General features: G+C 38.3%; 1 protein-coding gene across 3 annotated transcripts in view; it reads right to left on the minus strand.

Moving 5' to 3' along the window:
* Nucleotides 1-23,688, minus strand: part of PFN4 (profilin family member 4) — a 374,103-nt gene that overhangs the window by 332,874 nt on the left and 17,541 nt on the right. The window contains exon 1 of one of the 3 annotated variants that reach the window (XM_044062766.1): nucleotides 1,011-1,118. The exons of the other annotated variants lie outside the window; for them this stretch is intronic. The gene's annotated coding sequence lies outside the window, so the exon portion shown is untranslated. Of the gene's footprint in view, nucleotides 1-1,010; nucleotides 1,119-23,688 lie in introns of those variants that run through there. 3 annotated transcript variants of the gene reach the window in all.

Here is a 23,688-nt window from a genome sequence, read left to right on the forward strand (position 1 = left end):
CTCCTCCACACCCCATCTCTATGCCCTGAATTTGGCACCATCCTTCCCATCTTCTGCCATATCTGCAAAAGTCCTCCGGTCTTCCCACAACAGTATAAGTGTTTTTCCACCAGTTTGTAATATTGTGTTTTATGACCAGTGCACAAACCCACACAACCATGCCAACAGCATTTGTGAGATGGTAAGTGAAGAAAAGAATCTCCAAACAAAGAGAAAGGGAGTTTATGAAACAACAATGATAATTTGACATTTGGCATTAATTTATGGCACATGTGCTGGTATACCTGGTCACACTTTGTACTATGCTCAGCACTAAAATGCCAAATGACTTGGCTTTTAAGTCATGACTATGGAGGGATGAATGGGATAACTTGACACATATTTTGTGCAGACTTACACACTGTTAAAAGTAATTTGTACAATGTGGGATTCAAACCTATGTAAAAAAAAAGAGAATGCATACATTTCCACATATGTGATTATTCCTCATTGCCACAGAAGAAGGGTTTGCCAATTGTGGTCATCACAGATATACCATTTAAAGAGTGACTGGTGCTGTACCTAACTTAAGCCTGTACATATGTGACATTACAAGATCTTGGCTTATGCATTCTCAGGTGTGATGCAAGAGTAATATCTGACAATATACTTGAAATGTATCAACTTGCATTACTTTATTAATAGATTTGTGATTAGTGGTACATACCTCACAATACATTCTGTTTTACAGTTGTACTTGAGTTATCGGAGGAGTGTACAGTATTTTCAGCAAATTACTGTGTCTATCAGAGATATGCAACTGTATTTTTATTACATAATCATCATTGTAATGATAAACCAGTTACACACATAATACATATGATACCTAAAAAGTAAGTCTATGCTCAACTAACCTGCTATACATAACTATTGGTATGCAGTATTACCTTTATAATCAAATTTTTTTGGAAAAATTACAGTGGGACACCCTGAGTAAAAGTGTATTGTGCTGAATTAGAACCCTGTCTCACCTGTGTTCTGACCACAAACTCATTGTACTTACACCTGGTGCCACAGGGGAAAGCTAGGGAGCAGGTTTATTTTCCAAACTCTGTCCAGAGTGCTGATGGCTGTGCCTCTCCACTAAGCCTGTTTGGGTGAAGGAAGGCAAAATCAATTAAATCTTACACTTTATTCCTTAAGTTGTGAACCATGTTTGCGTATAGGTAGGCAATGCACAAATGTAAAAGGCAATAGTCAACATACATTATTTCTGTAAATAATCATTATGACCATTCCACAGTGAAAATAGCTTTTGTGGGGCTACAACAGTGATTTACCTGTCTTCTGTCTTGTTTATCTGAACATATTTACACCTTGTGCTACAAAGACAGTCAGGTAACAGGTGTAATTTCTGCAGTCATTAGCATCCATGTTGCTGACCGCCACTCAATGGCACTGAACATGTTTGTGCTTCATAAAGCAACTGACATTAATTTTTAAATTTTTTGCCAGTTAACCATATTTGCACTAAGCCATGTACCATGCAAATGGTACAACCAAACATAAATAAATAAATAAAAGGATAAAAAATAATGAAGCAAACTTGAAACAATTAGACGACTCTGCATTTGAACCATCAGACTATTGCACTTACAAAACACAGTTATAGTGGGTTATCTCTCTTTGCCACAGACACTGCTTTAGGACACCAATAAAATCATGTGCACACAAGAAATTCACATTTTGTAACCAGTGTTAATAGTTCATACACTTGGACATTCTCAATTGGTTGTACATGTGTAGCTAACATGTTTAGTGCAATGTGTGATCACACAACCATTTATGAATATGTTTGCAGAAATGCAGCTCTTTCTTCTCTTTGTATTCTGTTCATTCTTCCCTTATCTCTGTTTTAATATCAGACATACAGTCTACAGTGCATTTTATATTATTTTGCTTTAAATGTGTGATAAACTACAAAACAGTGAACAACAGTTTTCAGCAGAGGCAGGAGAGTGTTGCTATTATGGACAAAAATATATATATATGTTTGCTGTTTTTCTTTCATTAAAAGCTCACTGAAGTTAGTTCCACACTTTGTAAGTGTATCCTCACTGACACACCACTGTAGTGAAGGGTGTCTGAATTGCTGTTCTGTTATCATTCACTCATATTAATCATTTACAGTTGCAAGCCATTAACACCTAACAATGATGTACAGCCTACACTTTATTTACATCTGTTAGACAAAGTCAAAAGTTTGGTATTCAGCAATCCTAATGAATTCACAGCTCATTTGCATCTTCACTGTGCTCAGAGGGCTGAATCTATACTATAAAAATGGTAACCATGTAGCTAGGTAACTTGAGGGTGAGGAGACTTGTGTGTTTTTGGACAAAAGAGAAGATTGTTGGTATTTTTTGAAGATGATTTCTCTGCAGAGAAGCCATTTATTTTGCTAAGCTATGCTTCTGTTTTTCAAGAACATTTTATATTTTATAAACTGCTATAAATGTATCTATATAGCCAGAAAAAAAGAAAATGTATCTGTATGCAATTCTTATACTTCATTGTTGGCATAGGCAGTTTTGGCAGGCATTTACATATGTGAGACAGACAGGTTATACTTTCTGCACAACTATTGTTTTTAACATTTGTTTTTGAAATTTCATGTGGTATTGGAAAGAAATGGCAATGTGCATGTCACTGACACTGCTGTTATGCTTCTTAGATGACCCAGGGCAACATCCATAGTGAAAATTGTCCAACATTCATAAATTCACTTACTGCTTAGCAAAGATAACTGTCATCTAGTAATCAATGACATAACTTTTTTAGTCTTCCGTATATGAATGTTGACAGAATGGGTGCTTTTACAGATCCCTTACATTTTTGCAGTGTGTAGGTATGCAACCTACTATTCTGTTATCCGAACACACACAATTAGTTATGTGGTATTTATTGGTTTTAAGAAACTTGTGTCTTGGGAGGGGGTGTGAGACACCTACCATTCTGCTGTCCAAAATGAGAAGCATGTTTCAAGTGATTTTCTGTTGAAAATGTGTAGAAATCCTGAAAATATTTTGAAAACATATATATATATATATATATATATATATATATATATATATATATATATAAATTATGTGGTGTTTCTTGGTTTGTACAAACCTTCATTTGTGTGTGAGGGGGAGGTGGGAAACACCTACCATTCTTTTATACCAAGTGAGAAGTGCATTCAAGTACTTTATGTTGACAAATGGTACACAGACCAATTGTTTTTTTGTGAAGAAATACACTACTTATGTGATATTAATGTATTTTTTGTTTTTTGTGAAGAAATACACTACTTATGTGATATTAATGTATTTTTATCCTTCTCTATTTTATGTCACATAGGATTATGGCACCCAAGCCTATGAATGCATGAAAACCCCCTTTCAATGACACTGAGAATTAGGTCATCATCCAGGTTCTGAGGCGGCATGTAGCTTTACTCCTTGGGAGAGGCCACAGGGGATTTGGATGCCAAAAAGGAAATTTGGAACCAGTTAGTCACTGATGTGAATGCAGTTGGTGGCTGCAGTCTCATTTATGACTAGGTGCAGCATCAAGCCACTGAAAAGATTTCATCAGCATGGAGGAGGGTGGCTGCAACTGCCCAAGAACAGCTGGCTATGGGGAGAGTCTTGCTACCAAGCCACCACTGACACCAAATGAGGAGATCCTGTCCACTGTCAGAGATCCCAACAGCTCAGGGGACCCTGCAGATGGTGTGCTTCATGTTGGTGCTGATGTGGCTGGGAGACCAAGTGTGAACTAGGAGTAGCTTCCGGGTAAGCTTACATATGGCAACATTATATTGGCTTGTACACTTCAATATCACTTTGCTGCTACTGCTTGTGATACATGCTTTCTCTCTCTGTACCTACTGATAAGTCAATATAGTTATACAAGAGAATTATTCAGTAGACATGGGTGTGGGTGGATGACAAGTTTCAGTTGAAGCAGTTTCTTACAGGGCATATAGGCAATTGTGTATTCACTGTCCCAGTGTTATTTCCATTGTGATGATTAATTGCCGTCCTTTCATTGATTCATTTCCTCCAGGTTCATCCTCCCTGAAAAGTGTTGAGATATCTGCACATGGTAAGAAAATTGTTTGTTTTATTAGCAAGCATTATTTAGATATATATTATCTGTATGAGTGAGAAGTGTGTAATCAGTGTCTGTATTGCTGTAACATCTGCAATTGTGTGACCGCTGTTACTTTTTGTTCATATATTTTGGGTTAATATTTAGGGGAGTAGTAACTTAATTCTTCTATTTGTTGCTTATTATCACAGGTGATCTTGATATCCACCCCTACTACTATCATACCCTATTCTATATGATACCTATCACACCTATTTGTCAATCCCCATCCTTATTCACACTGCCTATGTTAATTGCCAGCCATTCACTATTACTATTGCTTTTAGCTTATTTGGCTTACCCCTATCTCGTTTTCAGATATAAAATTTTTAACTCTTCTCCTAACCTATATAATGTAAAATTTAAATTTAATACTAACATACCTAAACACTCACTAGTGTATGCATACTGTAAAAAGATCATATTATGTGGCGATGTCCACCCAAACCTAAGTCCTGACTCCCTCTCTTCTCCACCCACTCCTTCTTCTACTGTAACATTTACTAAAAAATCTGAAAATCACATCCATGACTATTCAAAGTACAGTAAACAACATCTCTGAATTTTATTCATAGATCACTCATTACTCCCCAGACATTATTATTCTTACAAAACTTGGCTCAAACCACATATAAAATACTCTAAAATTCTCCCCATGGCTATACTATCATTTGCTCTGACAGATTGAATAAAAAAGGTGGTGGTGTATCAATCATGTTTTCTAACCATATCCCTGTCTCACCTTCTACTATTTCTCTAACTAAATTCCTCTCTGCTGTGATCCTTGTAAATTAAAGGAGCATAAAACAGTGTGTGTAATTGCCCTATATATACCCCCAGGAAATAACATCCCTATTCTGGAAGACATCCTACACTGGGTATCTGGTTCCATTTTTCATGAAATAATAATTCTTGATATTAGACTACCCTTCCACTAGTATCAATCTCTATGGTTCAAAAAACTCGTAACTTCCCATACTCACTTCAACAAAGCAAAGCTAGTTTCACTGGACTACTGTGGATTGGATTCCAGTTTCAAATTCAAACCTTTACATCTCTCCAAAAACCCTCCCAGCCTCCCTCAGTGACCACCATCCCACCTATGTTCAGAGACTAGCAACTCACCATATCAAACAGCACCTTTATAAAGACTGCCATAACCTCTCAAATTGAAATTCCAAGATCTTTAACAACATCCTTAATAACATTATTTGGTCCACCCTCTATTCCCTACCACTGGATAATGCTGTTCTAAAATGTAATACAATATTTCTTCACATTCTCAATACCCTCACTCCTATAAAAAAGAGAGCTAAATTCACCCAATTACCCTGGCTATCCCCTTCTAGTTGACAATTAATGTATAAGAGAGACAAAGTTTGGAGAAACTGGCAAAAATACAAATCTCAAGCTCACCTACAGACTTAGAAACAACTTGGAAACATGACAAAAAACAAGTTACTTCTGATAAGAAATATTATTACTTCAACCCGCAGGATAACCAAAAATAACCCCACAAAATTTTGGTCCACTGTCAAGAAAATATTACACCCTGGAACTCCTAATACCCATAACGCTTGTCAAGACATCTTGCTCTTAGAAACTGCTTCTAAATGTAAGTCCCACTTTATAGACTCAATAGCTAACTTCACCCAAAACTCCCTACAGAATCCTGCACCCCTGACAAACTTCAAAGCTCTAACAATGGCATTTAAGTCTGACTTCCTATATAAAAAAAAATATTACACAGTCTTAAACCCTGCTCACCCTCTGTAGACAATCTCCCATATGAATATCTAAACATTGCTGCCCCTGCTATTGCCTACCCAATCTCTGTCTTGATCAGTCGATCCATTTGTGAGTCATACGTCCCATCTCTCTGGAAAAAAATTTCCATCATTCCTCTTCATAAAGGGGATCTCCTCTGAAATAACAAACTTCAGACCAATTGCAATCTTGTCCCCTCTTTCCAAAATCTTAGAAAAATGTACTCAAACAACTTTTACAATACTTACTCCAAGAAAATCTATTAACCTCTACCCAACATGGCTTTCACCCACATTATAACACAACAACTGCCCTTGTTGCCTTTTGGACTATGACATTAAAGCCAGAGATAACAATTTAGTTTCTTCCTTCTTTTTAGATCTCTCTAAAGCTTTCAATACAGTCTCACATACCAAAATACTCTCAAAAATGTCTGCTTTAGGCTTTTCCAGTGCAACAGTCACTTGGTTCACTAGCTACCTGTCTAACCAGCTACAATCAGTTAAATAGTTCTCTACTTACTCCTCTTTTCTCCCAGTTAGTACAGGTGTCCCACAAGGCTCCATATGTGGTCCTCTCATTTTTAACGTATTTATAAATGATCTACATACATCCTCCCAAAAAGCTACACTTATACAATGTGCAGATGACTCCACTGTCATTTGCTCATCTAATAACCCTTCTGAAAACTGTAGCTTTTCCTACATCTAAATAAAACAAAACTGCTCTTATTTCTCCCCAAATCCCAAACACACATAAAAGACACCTTCAAAATATCCTGTCTCAACAACACTGAAATAGATCTACCTCACACAAAGGTACTTGGTTATCATAATTCATGATCAACTGAAATTTGATCTTCATATTCAAAAGTGCATATAAATGACACACCAAAAATTGGGCATGCTCTATAGATCAAAAAGATTCCTTACCAACTCCTCTAAAGTTACACTAGTCAATACATACCTCCTCCTTTCACTACTATGTGCCTCACCCATTTTCACCAATATTCAGATCTCCCAAAGATCAAAACTTGAGCTTTGTTATAACAAAGTGGGTAGATTTGTAGCCAGTCAGTCATAAAACTCCCACCACTGCTCCTCCCTCAGATATTTAAACTGGCGTGAGTTACCTCATTACCTCAAGTCCAACCAACTCCTCTTTGCTCATAAAATTATATACAAATCCTTATCCTGCCCAGTAACCAGAAACATTCTTACCCATTACCTCTCTAATCGCCCTTTTCTCTCACCTGAGAAACACCTCCATGAAATCCATAAACTGAAAAAAAAATCTGTCAGCCACTCCCTATATTTCTACTCAGTAGCCAATGTTTGGAACAGTATTCCTACAGATATTAGAGCAATACCATGTAGTAACATATTCAAACAATCTCTAAAGTGATTTCTCCTTAATTTCTGGCTCTGTTCATGTCTTACACCAGGCTGACACTACCTGTTACTCCTTCCTTCTCTTCCTTCTTCCTCCTCTTTCCCATGCTCTTCTTTTTCCCCTTTCCTTTCCTCCCTTCTCTTATTAGCCAAAGCACCAGTTACTTCTCAGATAGCTCTGTACTTTAACACCATTTCCTAATCTCCCTAACTGCAAAATCCCTTTCTGTTCTGTTAGTCTTTTGCCCATATTTAAAATGCTTAACATCTTTACCATTGGTTAGCACTACTGATTGTTCTTTACTAGGTGTTCAATATCCTATGATTGTTAACATTCACTGTACGATTTTCTGATCTGACTTTATTTATCCTGTATGTCAATTCTACTATTTGTTATTGCACTTCACATGATAATATTATGTAGTTTATTTATTGAACTATGTATGTTGGAGCTTTTCTCCCCAGACATCCACTGAAAATGGGATTAATGCCCAGTCTGACTTTCCCATTAAACAAATGCCAATAAAAATAAATAAAGTGTAGGACTCCTACCACCTAATGTCGCAATAGCAGTAGGCTCTGATGATTATGGTGGCCAAATGGAGGCAAAGTCAGGGGGTGCAGAGGTTGAATTTGACACTGAGGTTGTGTCTCACAATATTCCCTGGATTTCCTCCAGACACATTTAGTATACCTACACATAGCCATTCTACTGAGCCTTTATTCTACTGAGCCTTTAGATAGTGGACAGGTTGAGGGTGACCCAGTTGATCATGGTAATGTGGTTACAGCAGAGTCACTGCCTGTTGACTCTGTCCATAGCCAAAGTGTGGGTAAGGAGCCATGCAGGAGGGTTGGTAGGGGTGTTCAGATGAGGCCTGTTGTCAACCTTCCACCTGATGCTGGTTTGTCATTATGTGCCACTCGATGTATGTTTAGGGCCATCATGGAGGCACAGGCACTTTCCACTAGGGCCTTGAAGGACATGCTTAGGGTTCTAAATGTGGCACAAGATGACATGCATGACTGTCTCCACCCTGTTGCCGATTCAATGGAGCAAATGAATACCAAGATGGAAAAGGCAGTGTCTGTGATGGAACATCTGCTGGGAGGGATACAGCATCCACGGCCAAAGGGCCACAACATCATCTGGCATTAGCCAATGTGGCCTTACCTGATCCTGCTCCCATAGAAGCACTACTTCCATTGCTCTGTCAGTGCTTGATGTGTCCACACCCAGATGTGGTAAGCCATGGGGTTGTGGACCTTGGTGTAGTTGTGATGACAGCTCATCCAGCAGACATAGCTCATGTTCATGTAGCACTACCACATCTGACCATGGGCATGGAAGTGCCAGTGCAACTCCTGGAAGAGCTAGTTCTCACAGTCTGGGGTGACAATGATAAAGTGATACCTCTACCATGCACATCTCACACCTGCCTGACATGCAAGGATGCAGTGCTAGCACAACGCTTGACTGTGTTCATGCAGACACTCACACACATATTTCACACTGAGTGCCCATACAGACATCCACACATACCAGTTACATGAGTCACTAATGAAGGTAGCAGGTCATTCTGTCTGACTGGCCATTTGATATTATCTATATTTCTGTCAGCCTGTGTTTCTTACTCGCATACACTCACTACTTTAGTGTCAAGCATTGGCCTCCTGCCCCCCAAACCCTACCCTGTGCAAATGATAATAACTGTGCCATCACCTTGTTTCTATCTTTTGGATTCAGGGTTACATATGTATATTGTCTGATGCACAGGGCGGATAGCTAACTGAGTGCTTAGGATATGTATTGGCGATGTTATTTGGAAATTTTTTTCTGATTTATTACAGCATTTTAGTGTTGTGATTCCTGCCTTGAAAACATAGATATGCAGTCATACTTATTGCTTTACTTGTGAGAATACAGGGGTAAGTACAGTGTGGACAGATTTTTCTGTACTGGGTATTTTAGATGCATAAATCATGTTAGCTGATAAACTGAAGAAATATATATTGCATAAGTAAGTCATGTTACATACTGTTGTCATTGCTGGATAACTCACACACATTCTACTTATGTACATTGTCAAGTAACAGTAAGCAGGTATCTGCCATTCATTCATGTTCTTACACATTTATTTCTCTTTTACAGGTTCAGCACTTATGTTGACACTGTCTGATGCTAGCAGTACACAGCCATTACATGGGTAATTAAAGGTTGTGAGTGTTGCCTGGCATCAATTTTACTGTATGCATGTGCATAAGATGAAAGTTGTACCCCTTAGGTGGTCAGCATGTGTGCTATCCATTGCCTCTTGCCAAGGGCGAGGACATAATGTGCATGCCTATATCTATATATACCCATAGCAGCTGCTGGCTCCTCCACTGACTCCTTACCTGTGTGTGGTTGGGTGGACCTTGCCAGTAGTGGTGGAATGTTGGCTCCTAGCCCTTGTTGTTCCTGTTGCAGCTGTTTTCACAGGATGATATTGTGTAGGACAGACTGTGATCATTTTGGCATGAGTACTGAGATCAAACTGCAGAGCACCCCCTGATGTATCTAGGACCCAAAAGCATGACTTCAGCATCCCAAACACTCACTCTATAATATTTCCTGTTGGAGGCTGTACCTCATTATAGTGTTCCTCCTTGGATGTGTGTGCATTTCTGATGGTCATCATCAGCCATGGTTTAAGATACAGGTAGTCACTGACATGCTGTAGCATAGCATTCAGGAATTGGTGTAGGATCCTGGATGTTAATGCCGGTGACACCCCCAGCAGGGCCCCTGTGGGTCTCTGAAATGTTCCCATAGCTAATATTGTAAGTGCTACACAAACATTTGTCTCCACAGTATTGCTTCTCCCCAGTTTGCCCTTACTGTCAGGCGAGGACATCAAAGGTTGCAGAGTTCCTGGATTATGTCTTTATCCAGCCTGTACTGCTCTATTTCCACCTCATGCAGACCATGAAAACTTAAACTTGATCTAAATACCATTCTCCTCATTTATACTCTCCGAGGTCTATCAGCAGCAGCAACAGCAGAGACGTGAGCCTGTTGCACATATATATGCAGAAGAGCAGCAGCTGCCCCTAACATTCTTTCCTTCCCATGTAGTTTCCATGGATGTATTCCAATAGATTTTGGAATTCAAGGCAAAAGGCTACACTATGTACATGACTGCTTTATAGCTTGTTGAATAGCTCTGCCATCTTGGATTGGTTAATTGGCATACAGTTCAGCTGCTTATTCTGTAATTAGTATGCCACAATGTTTACATTGTTTGTACAGCTCTTCACATTGTGTAGAGCAGATTACTGAATACAAATCAGGTGTGATGAGCACACAGTTTTAGTGAGACATGTAGTTTTTTTTTTTTTAATCCAGACCTATATTTTACAGGAAAGTGTGCATTTAATTGAAAGTTACGATATACATCCAATAACAATTTCAATCACACACCAATAATAACTAAAATAAAAATGCAGGGTAATAAAAATGAGACTCAGGCACTTCCCCAATTATCTGTTAAACAGAGAGGAATTTAAGGAATGGATACCAGAAAGGCTCATCCAGACTCTGCTACACTTTGCTGTGAAGGAAAGGTTAGTTTGCTGTTATTTTTTGTATTTCTGTATTGCCTTTCTATATTTTGAATACTGTAGTTTGTTTTATTTACCTTGTGTTTTGCTTGCATTCTGTTTTAACAGCATATTAAAACTTCAAAAGAGACCACAGCTCTCTCTGTTCTGAGTCAGGCAGAAATAAGAACTGATTAATTAAGGACTCATTCATAAGACAGAAGAGGTCACTTAAGGTTAATCACTTGTTAACAGAGGGGGTGGAGCTAGGAACTAAAATTTCTATTTAAGGAGTAAACTAAAACATTTCAGAGCTTTACCAGAAAGGCTCATCCAGACTCTGCTACACTTTGCTGTGAAGGAAAGGTTAGTTTACTGTTATTTTTTGTATTTCTGTATTGCCTTTCTATATTTTGAATACTGTAGTTTGTTTTCTTTACCTTGTGTTTTGCTTGCATTCTGTTTTAACAGCATATTAAAACTTCAAAAGAGACCACAGCTCTCTCTGTTCTGAGTCAGGCAGAAATAAGAACTGATTAATTAAGGACTCATTCAAATAAGACAGAAGAGGTCACTTAAGGTTAATCACTTGTTAACAGACGGGGTGGAGCTAGGAACTAAAATTTCTATTTAAGGAGTAAACTAAAACATTTCAGAGCTTTACCAGAAAGGCTCATCCAGACTCTGCTACACTTTGCTGTGAAGGAAAGGTTAGTTTACTGTTATTTTTGTATTTCTGTATTGCCTTTCTATATTTTGAATACTGTAGTTTGTTTTCTTTACCTTGTGTTTTGCTTGCATTCTGTTTTAACAGCATATTAAAACTTCAAAAGAGACCACAGCTCTCTCTGTTCTGAGTCAGGCAGAAATAAGAACTGATTAATTAAGGACTCATTCATAAGACAGAAGAGGTCACTTAAGGTTAATCACTTGTTAACAGAGGGGTGGAGCTAGGAACTAAAATTTCTATTTAAGGAGTAAACTAAAACATTTCAGAGCTTTACCAGAAAGGCTCATCCAGACTCTGCTACACTTTGCTGTGAAGGAAAGGTTAGTTTACTGTTATTTTTGTATTTCTGTATTGCCTTTCTATATTTTGAATACTGTAGTTTGTTTTCTTTACCTTGTGTTTTGCTTGCATTCTGTTTTAACAGCATATTAAAACTTCAAAAGAGACCACAGCTCTCTGTTCTGAGTCAGGCAGAAATAAGAACTGATTAATTAAGGTCTCATTCATAAGACAGAAGAGGTCACTTAAGGTTAATCACTTGTTAACAGAGGGGTGGAGCTAGGAACTAAAATTTCTATTTAAGGAGTAAACTAAAACATTTCAGAGCTTTACCAGAAAGGCTCATCCAGACTCTGCTACACTTTGCTGTGAAGGAAAGGTTAGTTTACTGTTATTTTTTGTATTTCTGTATTGCCTTTCTATATTTTGAATACTGTAGTTTGTTTTCTTTACCTTGTGTTTTGCTTGCATTCTGTTTTAACAGCATATTAAAACTTCAAAAGAGACCACAGCTCTCTCTGTTCTGAGTCAGGCAGAAATAAGAACTGATTAATTAAGGACTCATTCATAAGACAGAAGAGGTCACTTAAGGTTAATCACTTGTTAACAGAGGGGTGGAGCTAGGAACTAAAATTTCTATTTAAGGAGTAAACTAAAACATTTCAGAGCTTTACCAGAAAGGCTCATCCAGACTCTGCTACACTTTGCTGTGAAGGAAAGGTTAGTTTACTGTTATTTTTGTATTTCTGTATTGCCTTTCTATATTTTGAATACTGTAGTTTGTTTTCTTTACCTTGTGTTTTGCTTGCATTCTGTTTTAACAGCATATTAAAACTTCAAAAGAGACCACAGCTCTCTCTGTTCTGAGTCAGGCAGAAATAAGAACTGATTAATTAAGGACTCATTCATAAGACAGAAGAGGTCACTTAAGGTTAATCACTTGTTAACAGAGGGGGTGGAGCTAGGAACTAAAATTTCTATTTAAGGAGTAAACTAAAACATTTCAGAGCTTTACCAGAAAGGCTCATCCAGACTCTGCTACACTTTGCTGTGAAGGAAAGGTTAGTTTACTGTTATTTTTTGTATTTCTGTATTGCCTTTCTATATTTTGAATACTGTAGTTTGTTTTCTTTACCTTGTGTTTTGCTTGCATTCTGTTTTAACAGCATATTAAAACTTCAAAAGAGACCACAGCTCTCTCTGTTCTGAGTCAGGCAGAAATAAGAACTGATTAATTAAGGACTCATTCATAAGACAGAAGAGGTCACTTAAGGTTAATCACTTGTTAACAGAGGGGTGGAGCTAGGAACTAAAATTTCTATTTAAGGAGTAAACTAAAACATTTCAGAGCTTTACCAGAAAGGCTCATCCAGACTCTGCTACACTTTGCTGTGAAGGAAAGGTTAGTTTACTGTTATTTTTGTATTTCTGTATTGCCTTTCTATATTTTGAATACTGTAGTTTGTTTTCTTTACCTTGTGTTTTGCTTGCATTCTGTTTTAACAGCATATTAAAACTTCAAAAGAGACCACAGCTCTCTCTGTTCTGAGTCAGGCAGAAATAAGAACTGATTAATTAAGGACTCATTCATAAGACAGAAGAGGTCACTTAAGGTTAATCACTTGTTAACAGAGGGGTGGAGCTAGGAACTAAAATTTCTATTTAAGGAGTAAACTAAAACATTTCAGAGCTTTACCAGAAAGGCTCATCCAGACTCTGCTACACTTTGCTGTGAAGGAAAGGTTAGTTTACTGTTATTTTTGTATTTCTGTATTGCCTTTCTATATTTTGAATACTGTAGTTTGTTTTCTTTACCTTGTGTTTTGCTTGCATTCTGTTTTAACAGCATATTAAAACTTCAAAAGAGACCACAGCTCTCTCTGTTCTGAGTCAGGCAGAAATAAGAACTGATTAATTAAGGACTCATTCATAAGACAGAAGAGGTCACTTAAGGTTAATCACTTGTTAACAGAGGGGTGGAGCTAGGAACTAAAATTTCTATTTAAGGAGTAAACTAAAACATTTCAGAGCTTTACCAGAAAGGCTCATCCAGACTCTGCTACACTTTGCTGTGAAGGAAAGGTTAGTTTACTGTTATTTTTGTATTTCTGTATTGCCTTTCTATATTTTGAATACTGTAGTTTGTTTTCTTTACCTTGTGTTTTGCTTGCATTCTGTTTTAACAGCATATTAAAACTTCAAAAGAGACCACAGCTCTCTCTGTTCTGAGTCAGGCAGAAATAAGAACTGATTAATTAAGGACTCATTCATAAGACAGAAGAGGTCACTTAAGGTTAATCACTTGTTAACAGAGGGGTGGAGCTAGGAACTAAAATTTCTATTTAAGGAGTAAACTAAAACATTTCAGAGCTTTACCAGAAAGGCTCATCCAGACTCTGCTACACTTTGCTGTGAAGGAAAGGTTAGTTTACTGTTATTTTTGTATTTCTGTATTGCCTTTCTATATTTTGAATACTGTAGTTTGTTTTCTTTACCTTGTGTTTTGCTTGCATTCTGTTTTAACAGCATATTAAAACTTCAAAAGAGACCACAGCTCTCTCTGTTCTGAGTCAGGCAGAAATAAGAACTGATTAATTAAGGACTCATTCATAAGACAGAAGAGGTCACTTAAGGTTAATCACTTGTTAACAGAGGGGTGGAGCTAGGAACTAAAATTTCTATTTAAGGAGTAAACTAAAACATTTCAGAGCTTTACCAGAAAGGCTCATCCAGACTCTGCTACACTTTGCTGTGAAGGAAAGGTTAGTTTACTGTTATTTTTTGTATTTCTGTATTGCCTTTCTATATTTTGAATACTGTAGTTTGTTTTCTTTACCTTGTGTTTTGCTTGCATTCTGTTTTAACAGCATATTAAAACTTCAAAAGAGACCACAGCTCTCTCTGTTCTGAGTCAGGCAGAAATAAGAACTGATTAATTAAGGACTCATTCATAAGACAGAAGAGGTCACTTAAGGTTAATCACTTGTTAACAGAGGGGGTGGAGCTAGGAACTAAAATTTCTATTTAAGGAGTAAACTAAAACATTTCAGAGCTTTACCAGAAAGGCTCATCCAGACTCTGCTACACTTTGCTGTGAAGGAAAGGTTAGTTTACTGTTATTTTTGTATTTCTGTATTGCCTTTCTATATTTTGAATACTGTAGTTTGTTTTCTTTACCTTGTGTTTTGCTTGCATTCTGTTTTAACAGCATATTAAAACTTCAAAAGAGACCACAGCTCTCTCTGTTCTGAGTCAGGCAGAAATAAGAACTGATTAATTAAGGACTCATTCATAAGACAGAAGAGGTCACTTAAGGTTAATCACTTGTTAACAGAGGGGTGGAGCTAGGAACTAAAATTTCTATTTAAGGAGTAAACTAAAACATTTCAGAGCTTTACCAGAAAGGCTCATCCAGACTCTGCTACACTTTGCTGTGAAGGAAAGGTTAGTTTACTGTTATTTTTTGTATTTCTGTATTGCCTTTCTATATTTTGAATACTGTAGTTTGTTTTCTTTACCTTGTGTTTTGCTTGCATTCTGTTTTAACAGCATATTAAAACTTCAAAAGAGACCACAGCTCTCTCTGTTCTGAGTCAGGCAGAAATAAGAACTGATTAATTAAGGACTCATTCATAAGACAGAAGAGGTCACTTAAGGTTAATCACTTGTTAACAGAGGGGTGGAGCTAGGAACTAAAATTTCTATTTAAGGAGTAAACTAAAACATTTCAGAGCTTTACCAGAAAGGCTCATCCAGACTCTGCTACACTTTGCTGTGAAGGAAAGGTTAGTTTACTGTTATTTTTGTATTTCTGTATTGCCTTTCTATATTTTGAATACTGTAGTTTGTTTTCTTTACCTTGTGTTTTGCTTGCATTCTGTTTTAACAGCATATTAAAACTTCAAAAGAGACCACAGCTCTCTCTGTTCTGAGTCAGGCAGAAATAAGAACTGATTAATTAAGGACTCATTCATAAGACAGAAGAGGTCACTTAAGGTTAATCACTTGTTAACAGAGGGGTGGAGCTAGGAACTAAAATTTCTATTTAAGGAGTAAACTAAAACATTTCAGAGCTTTACCAGAAAGGCTCATCCAGACTCTGCTACACTTTGCTGTGAAGGAAAGGTTAGTTTACTGTTATTTTTGTATTTCTGTATTGCCTTTCTATATTTTGAATACTGTAGTTTGTTTTCTTTACCTTGTGTTTTGCTTGCATTCTGTTTTAACAGCATATTAAAACTTCAAAAGAGACCACAGCTCTCTCTGTTCTGAGTCAGGCAGAAATAAGAACTGATTAATTAAGGACTCATTCATAAGACAGAAGAGGTCACTTAAGGTTAATCACTTGTTAACAGAGGGGTGGAGCTAGGAACTAAAATTTCTATTTAAGGAGTAAACTAAAACATTTCAGAGCTTTACCAGAAAGGCTCATCCAGACTCTGCTACACTTTGCTGTGAAGGAAAGGTTAGTTTACTGTTATTTTTGTATTACTGTATTGCCTTTCTATATTTTGAATACTGTAGTTTGTTTTCTTTACCTTGTGTTTTGCTTGCATTCTGTTTTAACAGCATATTAAAACTTCAAAAGAGACCACAGCTCTCTGTTCTGAGTCAGGCAGAAATAAGAACTGATTAATTAAGGACTCATTCATAAGACAGAAGAGGTCACTTAAGGTTAATCACTTGTTAACAGAGGGGTGGAGCTAGGAACTAAAATTTCTATTTAAGGAGTAAACTAAAACATTTCAGAGCTTTACCAGAAAGGCTCATCCAGACTCTGCTACACTTTGCTGTGAAGGAAAGGTTAGTTTACTGTTATTTTTTGTATTTCTGTATTGCCTTTCTATATTTTGAATACTGTAGTTTGTTTTCTTTACCTTGTGTTTTGCTTGCATTCTGTTTTAACAGCATATTAAAACTTCAAAAGAGACCACAGCTCTCTCTGTTCTGAGTCAGGCAGAAATAAGAACTGATTAATTAAGGACTCATTCATAAGACAGAAGAGGTCACTTAAGGTTAATCACTTGTTAACAGAGGGGTGGAGCTAGGAACTAAAATTTCTATTTAAGGAGTAAACTAAAACATTTCAGAGCTTTACCAGAAAGGCTCATCCAGACTCTGCTACACTTTGCTGTGAAGGAAAGGTTAGTTTACTGTTATTTGTTCTATCTCTGTATTGCCTTTCTATATTTTGAATACTGTAGTTTGTTTTCTTTACCTTGTGTTTTGCTTGCATTCTGTTTTAACAGCATATTAAAACTTCAAAAGAGACCACAGCTCTCTCTGTTCTGAGTCAGGCAGAAATAAGAACTGATTAATTAAGGACTCATTCATAAGACAGAAGAGGTCACTTAAGGTTAATCACTTGTTAACAGAGGGGTGGAGCTAGGAACTAAAATTTCTATTTAAGGAGTAAACTAAAACATTTCAGAGCTTTACCAGAAAGGCTCATCCAGACTCTGCTACACTTTGCTGTGAAGGAAAGGTTAGTTTACTGTTATTTTTCTATTACTGTATTGCCTTTCTATATTTTCAATACTGTAGTTTGTTTTCTTTACCTTGTGTTTTGCTTGCATTCTGTTTTAACAGCATATTAAAACTTCAAAAGAGACCACAGCTCTCTCTGTTCTGAGTCAGGCAGAAATAAGAACTGATTAATTAAGGACTCATTCATAAGACAGAAGAGGTCACTTAAGGTTAATCACTTGTTAACAGAGGGGTGGAGCTAGGAACTAAAATTTCTATTTAAGGAGTAAACTAAAACATTTCAGAGCTTTACCAGAAAGGCTCATCCAGACTCTGCTACACTTTGCTGTGAAGGAAAGGTTAGTTTGCTGTTATTTTTGTATTTCTGTATTGCCTTTCTATATTTTGAATACTGTAGTTTGTTTTCTTTACCTTGTGTTTTGCTTGCATTCTGTTTTAACAGCATATTAAAACTTCAAAAGAGACCACAGCTCTCTGTTCTGAGTCAGGCAGAATTTTCCCTCCCTCCCACCCATTTAAGTTGTCTTGTTAAATACCATTGTCTTTCTAGTTGCCCGCCTCTTATGTTAATCTGACCATATATCTCATTTCTCTCTACTTTCACTGGCTTATGTGAGTAATCACAAAACCATCACTTTTGAAATCCCACCCCTTCAATTATTTAAATTTATTGGCCATCCTACAGTATTTCATAGTACCAAAATACAAAAGTGACCACCCTTTCAGTCCATCTTGCTGTTTTAAAATAGTAACTCTCCACTAAACCTTAACTTTTTAAACAGGTAAAACTCAAGTTACCTACTTTCACATCTAACTTCTCTAGTGCACACTGCAGAGTGCATTCTTTTCAATCTTACCTTCAAGCATCCCTGTGACTAGCACTTTCTCTAATACCTGCTGGAAAGCACTAGGAAGCCTTAAACTCATACAAACACTGCACTCTCCTTGTTAACAAGGAGAAATTAATAGTAGGCACTAAACAGCCTATAATTGCAAAGTACCTTGCTCCTATACTTTACAAAGAAAAAAAAAGCCCCAAACCAGGCATGTCCAAGGGTCAGCTTCCAGTGATTTCTCCTGTCCACCTGGTGAATCTGGGCATACTGGGGCAATGCAGCAATTGCCTCATGTACACAGACAACCCTCTCCTCCTACCACCCAACACTACAACATGTGAGAGATGCACTTATATAGCCAAAATGGAAGCAAAGCTCTCTCCACCCAAGATTGTGCTAAACAGTCAAGAGGAGAAGGTTAACACCCACACTACACCTCAAGCAACACATAGCCCTTCTAAACCCGCACCACCAACACCCACATATAGCAACACTAAATCCACATATGCAGAGGCCCTTAACTGTAACCTGCCCAAGCAACAAAGACCTCTGAAGCTGAAACGCAAACAAACACCAATCACAACCAATGTGTCACATAGTTCACAACACCAGTGTGCCACCCAGCAACAGCCCCTAAGGCAAGACAATGTACCTAACACTTTAGTCATAGGTGACTCTATAGTCTGGCACACTGATGTCCCTCTCACCAGGGTGAATAAGGAGAAAGTTACAGTCAGCTGCCTGTCGGGTGCCAGGATCCTCCACATAACGCATGCACTCAAGTCACTCCACAACAAGTACAAATATGACTCTGTCATTGTCCATGTTGGAGTGAATGACTTAAGACGTACCTCCCTGGACTACATGAAAAGAGACATGGAAGAGCTCTCGGATCATGTGGCCCAGGCAGGTATGACCCTAGCCCTGAGTAGCATCCTGCCTTTGCCCAGAATGATACCACAATATAAGGATAAAATGATTGACTTCAACAATTGGCTAAGCTTATGGTGTCATTCAAAGGGGATCCAGTATCTGTCTGCCTGGGATGACATGATTGACAGACCATGATGCTTTGCCAGAGATGGTCTGCACCTGTTGCCCCTGGGATTCAGGTTACTGGCTAAGGTTCTTGCCACCCCTATAGTGCCTTTTTTAGGCAAACTTCAAAGGACAAAACCACCACCATAACAGGTACAAGCATGCAAAATGTGAAGGTAATGCTACTCAATGCTAGAAGTCTAAACCTCAAATGCACTCTCGAGGCACTCCTAAAAATGGAGAACATCGATATCTGTGCAGTAACTGAGACCTGGTTCAAGGCTCCAGAGAGCACCCCTGCAATACCAGGCTACAACTCTTACCACACTTTTCGCCACCAAACCAGGACCTAAACACTAAAGGTGGAGGAGTGTCAATATTCACCAAGGATATTCACACCACCAGGCTAGTTGGCCAACACAATGTGTCTGAAATTCTCCAAGTGCAACTAACACTAGGTAAGACTGCAATCCAAATTGTAGCTTGCTACAGATCCCCCACCATACCCCAAGATTCTCACTACACCTTTCTAAACATACTGGAAAATATTAAGATAGAACCAAACACCCTAATACTGGGTGATTTTAACTACCCTGCCATTAACTGGGAAAACTACTCATGTCCCAACACCTTTGCGCAACGGTTCTTGGAATTCATAAATTCCAACGCCCTGGATCAACTAATCCATAGTCCAACCAGGGGCTCCAATATCCTAGACCTGGTCATTACCAACATGGGAAATCAATGCTCCATACCTATGGTCACCCCTCGTTAGTCAGGTCTGACCATAAGCTAATCACCCTTAACATCCACATCCCACCCCACCCCAGTAAAGAAACCACCATAAAAACTTCTCTAAAGCCAACTTCATGCTACTCAAGTCAGAAGTGACAAACTTCATGACACCCATGCAGACGGGAACTGAAAGTTCAACTGCTGAATCCTACACTACGGCACTGTACGAGCACATCCACTCATGCATGAATCGTGCCATCCCAAATAGAACCAAAATGCTCTCATCCAAAAAAAGGAAGCCAATCTGGTGGTCCCCTGCCATAAACAAACTTTACAACAAAAGGAAGAAACTTTTGCAGAAAAGAGGAAAATCCCAGGATGCAAAAAACTCCCTTACTAGCCTCAGTAAGAAACTGAGATGCCTCATAAAATCCTCCAAAGCTAGTTACGAAAATAAAATTGCCAAAGATTCCAAAGACAACCACAAAGCATTCTATAATTATGTCAAGAATCTAAATGGCAATGCTCAGATCTGCTCTGAGCTAAAACAGAATGGCATTAAATATACTGATCCAAAGGATATTGCCAATATCCTGGCAGATCGATTCAGTGCCAACTTCACCCCACTCTCACCCCTAAATGGCCCATCTCAATACCGGAAGATTGCCAAATTCCAGTAATAACGCCACACAGGTACAAAACGCACTCTAAAGCCAAGAATACAGCATCCATGGGACCAGATGACATCCCGGGATGTGTACTACATGAACTACAATATGAACTGGCACCTCACCTAAGTGTCATGTTTAATCATAGCCTCACCTCAGGTTTCGTGCCCACTGAGTGGCGCAGAGCTATAGTTATCCCAATCCACAAAAGGGGATCCACCTTGGATCCCGGAAACTACCGTCCCATCAGTCTGACAAGCCTTATCTGCAAGGCCATGGAGCGTATTATCATGGAACTTATAAACAAAGACATTGGCAACCTTCAAACACTGGACCCCACCCAGTTTGGGTTTGTGAAGGGCTGATCTTGTCTCCTGAACCTGATTGACTTCTTTGAATCAGTCTCCAGAGCCATGGACAAGGGTAAGGTGGTCCACACAGCCTATCTAGACCTTGCCAAGGCCTTTGACACCATCCCCACTCTGGAATCATAGATAAACTTACTAAGTTGGGCATTAATCCCTATGTCACCCAATGGGTTGCTAAATGGCTTACTGATAGAACCCACACTGTAAAAGTAGCCAACTCCAAATCCAGCTCCAGACAAGTGACAAGTGGAGTACCTCAGGGTTCAGTCCTGGGGCCGCTCTTGTTTGGCATCTACTTCTCTGAAGTACAGGTCAACACTAAGGGACTCTGGCTAACAAAGTTTGCAGATGACTGCAAACTGGGAGCCATTATTGAATCCCCAAATGATGTGGATACTCTACAAAAGGGCCTTACAGAAACAGATGCTTGGTGCCAGAGCCATGGGCTCAAGCTCAATGCCAAGAAATGTATTGTTATCCCTTTGGGAAAAACACGTATCCATGAATTACCATATAGGTGGCAGTACACTAAACACAGAAAGTGTGATAAGAGACTTAGGGACACAGGTGGACAGTGGTCTCACCTTCGATAACCACATCGCCACAACAGTCAGGAAATCCTTCTATGTGGCACACCTCATCACGAAGGGCTTTTCATCCAGAAAAAGGAGGTCATTGTCCCACTGTACTCATCCCTCATTAGACCCATTATAGAATACAATGCCCCATTTGGTATGTACCTCTCAAGACATCTGCAACAACTGGAAAGGCCTCAGAAATACCTCACTAAAAGAATCACAGGCCTAAAGCAGATGCCCTATGCTGACCGCCTTAAAAACTCCAGCTATACTCTGTCGCATATCGTCTACTCAGAGGCGATCTCTGCTTAACATACAAGGCCATGTCAAACCCAGAGCTGTTGGACATGCTACACTTAAAGAAATCCCAATCCCTCAGAGCTACATGCTCCAGGGATCTAAACCTTGTCATCACAATAAACAAAACATGTTGGAGGGATAGGTTCCTGACCCAGAGACTCCCCAGACTCTGGAATAGATTGCCCATACATGTCAAGCAGAGTGCCTCTTTGGACCTCTTCAAGAGGAACCTTGACGATTGGATGGGAGAAAGGAAATTCACCCCAGGGATCACGTCAGTCGCCCTGCTAGACAGGGGTCCAAGAAAGTAAATAATGTGGGAAGAAATATTCAGGGAATTGTTATGGCTAGGCTTGTATAGGCCCTAGGGCTGATAGCCTAGTACTAACCTATGAACCTATGAACCTATGGAAGTTATTCAGGAGTTATCAGTGAAGACAGACATTTGTTGTGTGGGATCAAATGAAAGTGGAGTTTAAAAATACGGTAGAAATAAAAGATAAAGAAATATGGTTAAGAAATATGGTTAAGAAGTAACAAGAATTATTTAGTGAGACTGACAAAGTTTAAAGTATTACAGAATAGGAGAAATATGTGCAACTGCAGAGAGTTAAAGAGAAAATAAAGGACCACCTCAATAATATGCATGAGTTGAGAAACGTTGTTAAGCAACTGTTTGTTTGATAATAACTCATAGGTTCATAGGTCGGTACTAGGTTATCGGCCCTAGGGCCTATACAAGCCTAGCCATAACAATTCCCTGGCTATTTCTTCCCACACTATTTACTCAAGAGCACAAACGCTTTTAGCTCAATGGCTCAGGCAAAAGAAAGTAGAAAGGGTTGTTGACAAGCTTAGGAAGCCTATAACAAGGAAAATAACCAGACATCCTGTAGAGGTATTAGAAATATTTCAAAAATTTTATGAACATCTGTATAAAGCAGAGAAATGTGGAAATCAACAAAAAGCAGAAATGAAAATGTTTATGGAACAATTAAATATGCTAAGGTTAAAAGTAGATGAGGGTCAGTTACTAACAGTCAGGATAGGAGGAGATTAGATAAAAATGGTCATGAATAACCAATCGACAGGGAAGTCTTCGGGAATAGATGGTATTTCTGTGGAAGTATGAAAGCTGGGGGGAGTAATAAAAATCTGGAAGGTTTTGTTTAACATTATTTAAAAATGAGGGGAAGCAACAACATCCTGGAAAAAAGTTGTTGTGGCTGTAATTCCTAAAGACGGTAAAGACCAATCAGATCCGGCATCATATAGGCCCATTTCTATTCTAAAGCATGATTATAAAGTGTTTGTGTCTATAACGGCTAAAAGAATGGCAAACATGATGCCAAAATTGGCAGATATGGATCAATGTGATTTTGTGGAGGGCAGGCAAACATTTGACAACATTAATACAAGAATGATGACCCAAAGGAAAGTAGAATGTAAAAAAAATACCACTGTTGTTGGTGGGTCTTGATACAGAGAAAGCGTTTAACAGACTAAGCTGGGATTTTATGAGTAGGGCAATGGAAGCATCTGCATTCCTTGACAAAATAATAAGGTTAATTAAGAGGACATATGAGGGATCAGAGTTGAAAATTAAAGTGTGTTTAAAGATAAGTTCTGTTTGAAAAGAGGAACCAAGCAGGGGTGTCCTCTTTCCCCTTTCTTATTTGTGTTATATTTAGAACCATTGGCAAAGAAAATAAGGTAATCGGAAATTCAGGAATATGATTGGTATGGTAATCAA

The sequence above is a fragment of the Protopterus annectens genome, chromosome 2.part1, assembly GCF_019279795.1.
Source record: "Protopterus annectens isolate FY-2018-M chromosome 2.part1, PAN1.0, whole genome shotgun sequence".
In the NCBI taxonomy this organism is placed as follows: Eukaryota; Metazoa; Chordata; order Ceratodontiformes; family Protopteridae; genus Protopterus; species Protopterus annectens.